The following is a 12,059-nucleotide window of genomic DNA, read 5'->3' as shown; positions in this document are numbered from 1 at the left end:
GGAGGCTGGTACAATTGCAACATCTAAGAGGCATTTGGATGGGTATATGAATAGGAAGGTTTTGGAGGGATATGGGCCGGGTGCTGACAGGTGGGACTAGATTGGGTTGGGATATCTGGTCGGCGTGGACGGGTTGGACCGAAGGGTCTGTTTCCATGTGATACCTCTCTATGACTTTATGACTCTATGTTTCTTAAGGGATGCTGCATGAGGCAGAGTGAGAGGTATCACAACATTCACTGAGCTACAGGTGGCACTTCTGATTCACAAATCAGCAACAAAAACGGCTGGAATTAAGGCTCTGGAATTGTTTTCTTCCCAATTCTAGTGCGGTGTCTGTGCTGAGTATTTCATGATGCATCATACAGAGGGGACTCAGACCCTCCTGTCACACAGTGAGACCCCATTCAGTTCCCACTAATCCCCCAATAAGGGCCATCTAACTGTTTTTTAACCAAAAACAAATGCATCCTTCTTAGTGGCACCGGAGGTGGTCCACTGGGGAGGTGACATCTCAGTGATATTATCGCTAGACTATTAACCCTGTGAGAGAGTGAGAACTGCAGATGCTGGGGATCTGAGTCTAAAAGTGTGGTGCTGGAAAAGCACAGCAGGTCAGGCAGCATCCAAAGAGCAGGAGAGTCGACGTTTCATTGTTCCTGATGAAGAGCTTATGCTCGAAACTTCGACTCTCCTGCTCTTTGGATGCTGCTTGACCGGCTATGCCTTTCCAGCGCCACACTTTCAGACTACTAATCCTCGTGATGTTCCAGGGATAAGGATTCAAATCCTGCCATTGCAGATGATGGAAGTTGAATTCAACAAGTATCTAGAATTAGGAGTTTTGTGGTGACCATGAAACTATTGCTGATTGTTGGTAAAAACCCATTTGGTTCACTCATGTCCTTTGGGGAAGGAAATCTGCCATCCTTACCTGGTCTGGTCTGCATGTAACTCCAGAGCCACAGCAATTTGGTTGACACTGAACTGCACTTGGGGCAGTTAGGACAGGTAATAAATGCTAGCCTGACCAGTGACACTCACATCCCATGAATGAATAAGAACAGGAGGTACATGAGGTGAATCCTGGGTTTGCCGGGGCTGTTTTATGAGGACAGGTTGGTTCCGTACCCATTGGAATTTGGAAGAATAAGAGATCTTATTGAAACATACAAGTTCTGAGAGGACTTGACAGAGTAGATGTGGAGAGGTTGTTTTCCCTTGTGGGAAAGTCCAGGACCAGAGGCCATAATCTCAGAATAACCCCATTTAAAATGAGATCAGGAGGAATTTTGTCTCTCAGTGGGAAGTGAATCTGTAGAATTTTTGACCACAGAGGGCGGTGGAGGCTGGATCGTTACATATCTTCAAGGTTGAGATAGACAGACAGAATTTTAATCAGTAAGGAAATCAGGGGCTAAAGGGAAAAGGCAAGGAAGTGGAGTTGAGGATGATCAGCCATGATCTCATTGAATTGATGGGCTGAATGGCCTACATCTGCTCCTATGTCTATGGTGGTGTGGGTTATTCTGTAAACACCTGCGTTCCCTGTATGCCTGGTGGAAGATAGTTGAGTCCATGAGCCTCCCAGGCTCCAGTATAACTGTGTGTCTGTACTACACTGGGAGGAAGCAGACCCTTTAGCTCTGCTGTTATAACTACCAGGGCTGTACACCTCTCCTCCCGATCACAGGATATATGCAACACCTCCCTGGGAAAGGAACACCAGAGGGAAGAACAAACTTTCAGGAGATGTTAGGACAGGTGACCAAAAGCTCGGTCAAAAACCTTTTAAATGAGGAGACAGCGGGAGACTTGGTGAGGTTTAGGGAGAGAAACCATTGCTTAAGGCAGCTGAAGGCACAGGCACTCTCACAACGGTCATACATAGTGAAGGAAGGGCAACCAGACTTGGTATGTCTGTACCTGCATCTACGACTGGACTCTAGTTGGCCAAAGATACTGCAGTTAAATCCCCTCTGTCCATTGCTCCACCCTACCTTCAGAAGCCTGGATCCAAAGCTCTGGAGTTCTCTCCCTATCCCCCTCGACTTCTCCCTCCTTCCCTTAAAACCCACTTCTTTGACCAAGCAGCCGGTCACTTGTTCCAAGATCTCCTCCTGTGAATCGGTGTCAAATATTGCTGGATATTAGAAGCACCTTGAGATATTGTACTGTGGTAAAGGTGCTATATGAACACAAGTGGTTGTTGTTGCGATCTTAAGAAGGCAGACAACCTGACAGAATATGTTATAGACACCCCACAAATTATGACGCTGAATTTATAACAGAGTGCCAGGCCATTCAGCCCCATTGAAGGGCTTTTGCCCGAAACGTCGATTCTCCTGCCCCTCGGATGCTGCTTGACCAGCTGTGCTTTCCCAGCACCACACTCTCCACCCAGCCCCATTGGTCAGTGCTCCACATGAAACTCCTTTGATCCTTGAGCAGACTACCCCAACAACACAATCTCCACTTGTAACCACCCTGGCTACACGAAACAACATACCAAGTGGCATCCCAGGTAGACAGGGTGGTGAAGAAGGCACTTGCCACACTTGCCTTCATCAGTCAGAGCACTGAGAATTAAGAGTTGGGATGTCATATTACAGACGTATTAGGCAATATTAAGGCCACATTTGTAGGACGATATACAATTCTAGTTCCCCTGCTATAGGAAGGGCAGATATTAATCTGGAAAGGATGCAGAAAATATTTGCAAAGATGTTACCAACTCTGGAGGGCTTGATTTATAAGGAGAGGCTGGATAGAATTATACAGCATCGAAACAGACCCTTCAGTCCAACTTGTTCATGCTGACCAGACATCCCTAACTGATCCAGTCCCATTTGCCATGCGAGGACTCTTTTCTTCCCTGGAGCATAGGAGGTTGAAGGGTGACCTTACAAAGGTTTATAAACTGTGAGGGATGTAGATAAGCTGAATAGCCAAGGTATTTACCCCAGAATAGCGGAGTCCAAAACCAGAGGGCATAGGTGAGAGGGGAAAAATTTAAAATTGACCTGAAGGGCAACTTTTCCCCACAGAGGGTGGCATGTGCGTGCAATGAGCTGCCAGAGGGAGTGATAGAGGTGAGTACATTTGCAACATTGGAACAGATACATGAATAGGAAAGGTTCAGAGGGATAAGGGCCAAATGCAGGCAAATGGAACTAGTCAGCATGGATGAGTTGGGCCGAAGGGTCTGTTTCCATGCTGTATGACTCTGACTATAAATGATTAAAAGGTGGACCATCAGCTTTTACCAACCCAATTTTTGTTAGTTCAAATATATTCAAGGGTGAGGTCCTGGAAGTTTAGTTGCTAAGACAATCAAGAGACATGAGGATAGGGTCAAAGTGGTGTTACTGTAGAAGATCAGTCACTAAAGGGCAGAGCAGTTCTGAGGGGCGGAATGGCCAACATCTTATGTTCTGGTAACATCCAACCTCCACAAGCAACACCACAGGGGGTTTGCCTGTTATTATATTCATGTGTTGCCTAGTTACCGGTGTGACAGATGTGCGTGGGGGCTGGGGGTGGGGGAATGGTTTGGAGGGGCCAAGACATAAACACGTCTGTGTTGTAAACTCATAATCGTTTCCTGCTGGGTTCTTGGCCAGACCTCAAATATTCAGTAACAAAATCACCCACAATTACAAATCTTCCTGTCGCTTTGAATCTGCGGGATTTTCCTTTTTATCCTGATGTGAAAATGATTTTCTTTACACACCAGTGATTGCTACAGAACACAGCTTGGCTAAAGCACGTGTTCTGGTTCAAAAGAGACACTTTGGCGCCCTTCCCCTCCCGCAGGACCAGATTTAAAGTGTTATCAAGCGACAATGGGGTAGAGCTTTTGCAGAGAGATGTCTAGCCTATAACTGTGTTGCTTCAGCAATCCCAACAATCCAGGATCAATAGGAAACTTCAGAAAAAGCACAGCTGCTTATACTGCAAAACACAAATGAAGGAAAGAACCCGCATTTATGTAGCACCTTCACAACATCAGTTTGTCCCAAAGCACTTTGCAGTGTGTGCTGCTGCTGTAATGAGGGCAACATGAATCTGTGCATAGCAAGCTCCCAGAGCAGCAATGGGACAATGGGTAGTACAGGAGGAAGATGGTGATGTAGCAGCAGTGTCACTGGCCTAGCATTCTGGAAGTGCTCAGGATAATGCTTCAGCCCAGCTGGTGGGGAAATTTAAAATTCAATTAATAAATCTGGAATTGAAAGCTAGTCCCTGTAATGGTGGCCTTGCCAACTATTGGCAATTGTCATTCAAACCCATCTGGTTCACTGGTGCCCAACAGAGAAGGAAATCTGCCACCTTTACCTGGTCTGGTCTATGTGTGAGTCCAGACCCACAGCACTATGGTTGATTTTTTAAGTGCCCTCTGAAATGGCCCAACAAAACATTCAGTTCAAGGCCAATTAGGGATGGGTAATAAATGTTGGCCTACCTAGCCCACACCCCATGAAATAGCTTCAAAATAAATGTTTTGTTTTTGATTATGTGTGAGGGATCAGTGTTGGCCAGGACACAGGAGAGAACTCTTCCTTCCAGCAGTGCCTCAGAAACTTTCACAATCCCCTGAGATGCAGTATGACTTTGCGGTAGTGCCCTTTGAGAGACACCATGTAAACAGTCTGCCTCTCCCTCAGCCTTCTGCAGATTCTGTGCTCAAGTCTTTGGATTAAGGCTGAAGTCCATGATTTTTCGAACTCAGAACTGAACGTGCTACCCACTGAGTGACAGCCAGCCTGTAACAAACAATATTACACAGGCCAAGGCACTAGTGTAGCATGGTTACCCTTGCATAAACTCATTGAAGCACCAGTGGACCTGAGAATCATCAGTAATGTCTTCTTCCCATCATGATAGTTCCAGGAAGAAACATTATACCATTCTAAAAAAGGGAACTTTCAGGACTTGTCTTGGAGCCCTGTCAGATTTGAATTGACATTTACAGAGTCATTGAGTCAGGCAGCACAGAAACAGACCCTTTGGTCCAACTCATCTGTGCCAACCAGACATCCCGATCTGACACAGTCCCATTTGCCATCATTTGGCCCATATCCCTCTAAATCCTTCCTATTCATATAACCATTCAGATGCCTCTCAAATGCTGTAATTGGGCCTGCCTCCACCACTTCCTCTGGCACCTCATTCCATATATACACCACCCTCACCACCCTCTGTGAGAAAATGTTACCCCTCAGATCCTTTTCAAATCTTCCCCCTCTCGCCTTAATCCTATGCCCTCTAGTTTTGGACTCTCCACTCTAGGGAAAAGGCCTTGACTATTCATGTTATCCACGCTCCTCATGATTTTATAAACCTCTCCTAGGTCACCCCTCAGCCTCTGTTGCTCAAGGGAAAACAGCCCCAACCTATTCAGCCTCTCCGTATAGCTCAAACCCTCCAGTCCCAGCAACATAATTGCAAACCATGGGGCGGCATGGTGGCTCAGTGGTTAGTACTGCACAGCATCAGGGACCTGGCTTTGATTCCAGCCTCGGGTAATTGTCTGTGTGGAGTTTGCACATTCTTCACATATCTGCGTGGGTTTCCTCCCACAGTCCAAAGATGTGCAGGTTGGATGAATTGACCGTGCTAAATTGCCCAGGGTGTCCAAGGATGTGTAGGTTAGGTGCATTAACCATGGGAAATTCAGGAATAGGAGAGGGGGATGAGTCTGGATGAGATGCTCTTTGGAGGGTCGGTGTGGATTTGTTGAGCCAAATGGCCTGTTTCCACACTGTGGGGATTCAATAATTTAACAACATCTTATCTATAGAAGGGTGGACCAGAATTCTACACAGTATTCTAAACGTGGCCTCACCAATGCTCTGTACAGCTACAACATGATGTCTCAACTCCTTCCTCAATGTTCTGACCAATGAAGGCAAGCGTGCCAAGTGCCTTCTTCACCCTGTCTACCTGCGACTCCACTCGCAAGGAACTATGAGCCTGCACTCCAAGGTCTCTTCATCTGGCAACACCACCCCAGGACCCTACCATTAATTGAATTTCTGATTTGTTTTGTGGTCTCTCATACAGCAAGATACTGGAAATTGTCCTCAGCCCCTTCACTGTGAGCCCTCTGTCTACAACCTGCTAGCCCTGTGGCCATCCAACAATGGTGCACCGAGGGAGTGCTGTAGGGTTGCCAGTGCCAATTTTCAGATCAGTTGTTCAAACTGAATCGCTGTTTGCCCCTCAAGTGGATGTCACAGATCCCAGCTGCTATTTTGAAGCAAGGTGCTGGGAAACATTTTCCCCTCAATTACCATCACAACAATAGATAGTTGGTCAGGACCAAATTGCTGTCTGTGAGAACTTGCTGGGTGGAAATTGGATGCCATATTTCCTATGTTGCAAAGGTGACTAGACTTCCAATGATAGACAGGTCAGTAACTAGAGGAATTATGGGTAATTGTCAAAAAGACAAAAAAGAAGGAGATGACTAGAATTTGAATTGATGCAGCGAGCTGTTATGATCTGGAATGTTCTGCCTGAAAGGGTGGTGGAAGGAGATTCAACAATAACTTTCTAACAAATATTGGGATAAATACCTAAAGATGAAACATTTGCAGATCAATAGGGAATGAGCTAGGGATTGGAAAGAAATGGGCAGTTATTTCAAAAAGTTAGCAGGGGCATGATGGCCTCAACAATCTTCATGCTGTGCTGTATTATTTCATGGTAGGTAGTGGAGGGCTTTGCAGCGTCCTGGGGTCATGAAAGGCGCTATGTAAATGAAAGTCCCTTTTCTCTTTCACTGTTCTGCACGCTCACCTTTTGTGCAGCGTGTCAAGCCTTTGTGAATGACTAAAGAGATCGCTACAAAACATACATTATTCAGTGAGACTCTCTGCTGGGAGCTGAGCCCACAGAATTAACATTCTCCACAAGAGGGTCCCAGCCAACAGCAGCTTTGAAATTTCAATGGACCACTACCTGGTGCTCCCTCCTGCAGCTCCAGGAAGGTCAACACAAGGAGACAGCGATTCATCAAAGTGGGAGACAGGCATGTGCTCTCAGCATTGTAATTACAGGTAATATTGGCCGAGTGCTGTCAATGACTTAGACCGGTAGAGACAGAAGACGGCGAAATATACAGGTTCACAGATAGATAGAAACAAAAATCAGTGGAGCTTGAAAATTAGGTAGATGGAGGGATCGTGACAGATAAAAAAGACAGTGATAGATAGATAGAGGTAGACGTTAAAAGGTATTTGCATTTGTATAGTGCCTTTCATGACCTCAGGATGTCTCAAAGCAACATAGGCCACTCAGTTGTTTTTGAAAGTATTCACTATGGTAGGAACAGTGACAGCCAATTTGTGCACATTGCTGTACAGACGCTCCAGCTGTGTCCATCCGTTTAACATCACTTTCAAAAGGTGAATAGAAAAACACAAAGGCAGATTGATAGGTTGTCGGACAGACAGAAAATTGACAGGCAGACAGCTACACAGACCCCCCAGACAAACAGGCAGATATACATCCAGTCAGAAGGATGGGACAGACAGTCAGAAAGGCACACAGACAGGTAGACAGGTAGACAATGTTATAGTAAAGTCCCAGTATATGGATTCCCCAAATATGTTGAAGCTACACATGCATCAAATCTATTTATAGATTCAATTTGACACCAGTCTGTAACTCACTTCTTTGTATCAGTTATTATAGATGTCAATCCCCTCAAACCTCTCAATTAGATTCCAGTCTGTAACACAATCCCAGGTATGTGCTATTCTATACATAAAACCCACTGAACCTTTCGACTGGAATTCAGTCCATAACTCATCCTTGGGTATATGTGATTCCATATATAAACACATTGAATCTCTTGATTTGATCCTAGTTCATGAGTCACTGCCAGGTAAACGTTATTCTATAAATGAACACTGAACCCCTTGATTAAAATCCTGCCTATAATTTACTTACAGGGTTGTTTTCTATATATATATATATATATATATATATAAAACCACTGAATCCCCCAGTTAGATACCAGTTTGCACTCTCAGGGTTATTCTATATATAAACCACCCAAACCCCTCAATCAGATTCTGATCTGTAACTCACTCCTGGGTATCTGTTATTCTCTACATTAACCACCCAAAACCGTCGATTAGATTCCTGCCTGTAACTCACTCCTGGGCACCTTTTATTTTCTACATTAACCACCCAAACCCCTTGGTTCGAAGTCAGTATGTAACTCACTCCTGGGAATTTGTTATTTTATATGTCAGTACCCCCCAAAAAAACTGAGTTAGTTTGCAGCCTGAAAAACCAACACCCAGTCTACCCCCTCTGATGGACCGCGGGCATTGTTTCGAAGAAGAGCACAGATGTTCTCTGTAATGTCTTGGCCAATATTTATTCCTCAGTTAACATGGAAAAGACAAAAACATTGCTAAAAGGGGACTGGAAGTTTTTGTCTTGTTCTCAACAGAAAAAGGACGCAAGAAACAGATTTGAAAAGTGAGACATCATTTTATAAAGATTGAGAAGAAGGTGCTGATTGATTTAGCCATAATTGGTGTGGAGATGCAGCAAGAACAGTTAACTCTCAGACCAGGCAGACTCCTTATTATTGAAAATCAATGAGAATTAAGGTGGATGGTTAACTGTTCTTGCTGCACCTTCATGCCAATTATGGCCAAAATAATCAACACCCTTTTCTCATCCTGTATAAAACAGTCTTTTTGTTCATTAAAATACGTCCTGCTTCAGCTGAGAGCAAGTTAAAGAACTCTAACTTTTAGTGTCCATCTTGTAAAGAAGTGTTTTTGACCATTAGAACAAGACTGAACAATAAACTTTTGCAGTGTACACATTCACTGCTGTATTTCCTGCCTCACAACTGGAAATGCAAATAAAGAAGTATTTCATTGTCTGTGAAGCACTTTGGGAAATCCTGAGGGTTGCTATACAAATGTAAGCTCTCTCCTTTCTCCAAAAGAAAGCAAATTTCAGTCGGAAGCTAAAAAGCTTCCATACCGTGACAGGAACTGAATAGCAGAGTGGAAATGAGATGAGTTGATTCCAAGGATGAATAATAGATCAGTGAGCTGAGCATGTCGTGAATTGAAGGCTCCCACACTGGGAGAGGAGGATGAAACCAGACCCAAGCAAACTGCAGCATCAATAATTCATCCAGGGCGTCAGAGGGAATGTTTCTGACTTAAATGGCCATAAATCTTGAATAGACTCCTAATGGCAGCGATTCTGGCAAACATTCTCTCCCAGTGTTTGAGTACCAAGCAAGAGGCTGTAGAGGTTTGGGTGCTGTTGATGTTGTAACAGGGGCAACAGTGGAAAGCAGTGGTGAGAGACTGAGAGAGGGAGAGAGACGAGGAGATTAAGAGTAGACAGAGGAGATTGGGAGTAGAGAGGGACAACATTGGAGGGTGGGTAGAAGCAGGAAAGAAAGGATAGGGATAAGTGAACAAAGAAGAAGGAGATGGAGATAGACAGTGGTAGAGAACCAGCTGATAGAAAGGACACACTGTTGTAATTTCTCATCTCCGTGTCAGTTACAGAACTAGGGGGGGTCAGAGAGAAGGGAAGAGGAGAGAATAAGAAAGAGGAATTAAGACATGAGTCAAAAGGTGTGGTGCTGGAAAAGCACAATCAGTCAGGCAGCATCCGAGGAGCAGGAGAGTCGGCGTTTCGAGCATAAACCCTTCATCAGGAATGGGGGGGGACCCAAGGGGGGGCGGAGAGATAAATGGGAGGGGGGGTGGGACTGGGGTGAAAGTAGCTGAGAGTGCAATAGGCAGATGAAGGTGGTGGGTGATGGTGATAGGTTCAAGCAGAGGGTGGAGCAGATAGGTGGGAAGGAAGATGGACAGATAGGACAGTTCAACAAGGTGGTGCTGAGTTGGCTCTGGGATAAGGTGGAGAGAAGGGAGACCTGGAAACTGGTGAAATCCGCATTGATCCCACGTGGTTGGAGGATCCCAAGGCAAAAGATGAGATATTCTTCCTCCAGGAGTTGGGTGGCTAGAATTTGGCGGTGGAGGAGGCCCAGGACTTGCATGTCTTTGGCAGAGTTGAAGGGGGAGTTGAAGGGCAGTAGGGTTAATTGGTGCATGTGTCCCAGAGAGGTTCTCTGAAACATTCCACAAATTGGTGTCCTGTCTCCCCAATGTCGAGGAGCAATGGACACAGTAGATGAGGCGTTTGGATGTACAGGAAAATCTCTGATGGATACGGAAGGATCTTCTGGAGCCTTGGACGGATGTGAGGGGCAAGGTGTGAGCACAGGTTTTACATCTCCTGCGACAGCAAGGGAAGGTGCCGGGAGGGGAGGATGGGTTAGTGGGGGGGTGTGGACCTGACGAGGGAGTCGCGGAGGGAATGGTCTCTGCAGAATGCTGATATGGATGGGGAGGGAAATATATCTCTGGTGGTGGGGTCTCATTGTAGGTGGCGGAAATGGCGGAGGATGATGTGTTGTATCCGCAAGTTGGTGGGGTGGAAGGTGAGGTCCAAGGGGTTCTGTCCTTGTTGTGGTTGGAGGGGTGAAGTTCAAGGGTGGAGGTGCAGGAAGTGGAGGAGATGTGCTGGAGGGCATTGTTGACCACGTGGGAGGGGAAATTATGGTCTCTGAAGTAGGAGGCCATCTGGGATGTTCTGGAGTGGAATTGATCCTCCTGGGAGCAGACGCAGTGGAGGTAGAGGAATTGGGAGTAAGAGATAGCATTTTTACAGGAGGCAGGATGGAAGGAGGTGTAGTCCAGATAGCAATGGGAGTCAATGGGTTTGAAGTAGATGTCATTGTTGAGTCAGATGCCGGAAATGGAGATGGAAAGGTCCAGGAAGGGGAGGTAGGTTTCCGTGATGATGCAGGTGAACTTGAGGTCAGGGTGGAAGGTGTTTGTGAAGTTGATGAACTGTTCAACCTCCTCTTGGGAGCATGAGATAGTGCCGATACAGTCATCAATGTAGCAGAGGAAAAGGTGGGGAATAGTGCCGGTGTAACTACGGAAGGTGGACTGTTCCACGTAACTGATGAAGAGGCAGGCATAGCTGGGTCCCATGCAGGTGCCCATGGCCACCCCTTTGAAGGAAGTGAGAGGATTTGAAGGAGAAGTTGTTGAGGGTGAGGCCCAGTTTAGCCAATCGAATGAGTATGTCAGTGGAAGGGGACTGGTTGAGTCAGCAGGAGAGGAAGAAACGCAGGGCTTGGAGGCCTTCAACATGGCAGATGGACATGTCGAGGGACTGGATGTCCATGACGAAGATGAGGCATTGAGGCCAGGGAACCAAAAGTCATGGAGGAGGTGGAGGGTGTGGATGGTGTCCTGAATGTTATGTGGGGAGATCTTCTACCAAGGGGTACAGCATGGTGTCAAGGTATGAGGAAGAAAGATTGAGAAAGAGAAGAGAAAAAGGGAAAGGGAAAAAGAAGGACAACCCCGCAAGAAGAATGAAAATCTCATGCTTATCACATTGCTGTTAGTATGAGCTATCTGTGTATAAATTGGCTAAGACATTTCCTACTTTATCAGTTAGGCTACATTTTAAAATACTTCATTGGTTATGGGATAGATTTGGGTTATGAGAGGCCATATTTAAATGCCAAATCTTTCTCTCCTTCTTTCAATATTTCACATAAATAACGAGTAAGTCCGCAACTTTACAATGAGCAGTTGGGTTCACTTTTGAGGGCCTTATCCCTTATCGAAAGTCCTTTCATCTGAAGATAATATTTACTTTTTGTTCCCCATGTCTAAAGCAATAAGAGATAATGACCTTTTAAAAGAGAAAGTTAAATGAAACGTGATGGCAATGAAATGTGCCACAGTGTACGGCTGGGTTTGGGATCCCAGTGCAGGGAGAGTTGGGTGTTAATCAGAGGGAGAGAGTTTGGGACAGTTTACTTAGCTTCCAAGTCAAAAACCATCAAGTCAGACCCCCATCATTGAAATAAATCCTGCCCGGCCACCAAAGATGGATGCCCAGGAATCCACTCCTGAAATTCTGCAGCAGGCTGTTGAGATGGGTCAATCCAGGACTGTTCAGACAACTGGAAG

At 45.6% G+C, this 12,059-nt stretch overlaps 1 protein-coding gene across 1 annotated transcript in view; it reads right to left on the bottom strand.

Moving 5' to 3' along the window:
- LOC122561411 (slit homolog 1 protein-like) overlaps positions 1–12,059 on the bottom strand; it is a 201,017-nt gene that overhangs the window by 145,757 nt on the left and 43,201 nt on the right. The gene's annotated exons all lie outside the window — the stretch shown is intronic.

Source organism: Chiloscyllium plagiosum, chromosome 22 (assembly GCF_004010195.1).
Source record: "Chiloscyllium plagiosum isolate BGI_BamShark_2017 chromosome 22, ASM401019v2, whole genome shotgun sequence".
Lineage (NCBI taxonomy): Eukaryota > Metazoa > Chordata > Chondrichthyes > Orectolobiformes > Hemiscylliidae > Chiloscyllium > Chiloscyllium plagiosum.
Note: the sequence above shows the minus strand (reverse complement) of the source record. Positions and strands in the feature narration are given on the sequence as shown.